Source organism: Penaeus monodon, chromosome 28 (assembly GCF_015228065.2).
Source record: "Penaeus monodon isolate SGIC_2016 chromosome 28, NSTDA_Pmon_1, whole genome shotgun sequence".
Taxonomy (NCBI): domain Eukaryota; kingdom Metazoa; phylum Arthropoda; class Malacostraca; order Decapoda; family Penaeidae; genus Penaeus; species Penaeus monodon.
In genome coordinates, this window is record NC_051413.1 from 10,418,792 (window position 1) to 10,419,341 (window position 550).

The following is a 550-nucleotide window of genomic DNA, read 5'->3' on the forward strand; positions in this document are numbered from 1 at the left end:
CTGCTCAGGACCAAATTGAGGTAGTAGACGCTTTTGGGAAGGTCACACAAATAGATCTTTCCTCCGCCACACTTGAAGAGTCCCTTGGGCTTGCACCTGCCGACGTGCTTCGTGGCGTCAGCCGGCAGGATGTCAGTAATATGGTCTTTACAAACGAGGTCAGGATCCATAGCACTCTGATTCTTTTCATGAAAAATGCGAGAAAATAAAAATAACTACAATGATGTATTCAACAGAAATAGGACTAATGACAATACAACAAGCCTTGAATTATTTACAAATATGTGCTAAAATACACCGTTCACGTCCCCAGATAACGGCCACATCATTCCCTGGCGACGAGCCTCTCAGAATCGACTTACTTGCTCTCAACACCCAGCGTGGGCGTGAGCATGGCTTGAAAGGATACACGGCGGTGCGGGCGGCCTGCACAAACCAAGTGATCAAGACTTTCGCAGACTTGACCAACATCATGGACCAAGAAGTCATCGACCGCCTTCAGAACGTGTACACGTAAGATATTTGATTTTGATTTCTATGATAATTATTT

At 45.3% G+C, this 550-nt stretch overlaps 1 protein-coding gene across 1 annotated transcript in view; it reads left to right on the forward strand.

The window, feature by feature from the left end:
- The window catches only part of LOC119591364 (chorion peroxidase-like), a 28,494-nt gene that overhangs the window by 27,147 nt on the left and 797 nt on the right, over positions 1 to 550 (forward strand). The gene's annotated exons all lie outside the window — the stretch shown is intronic.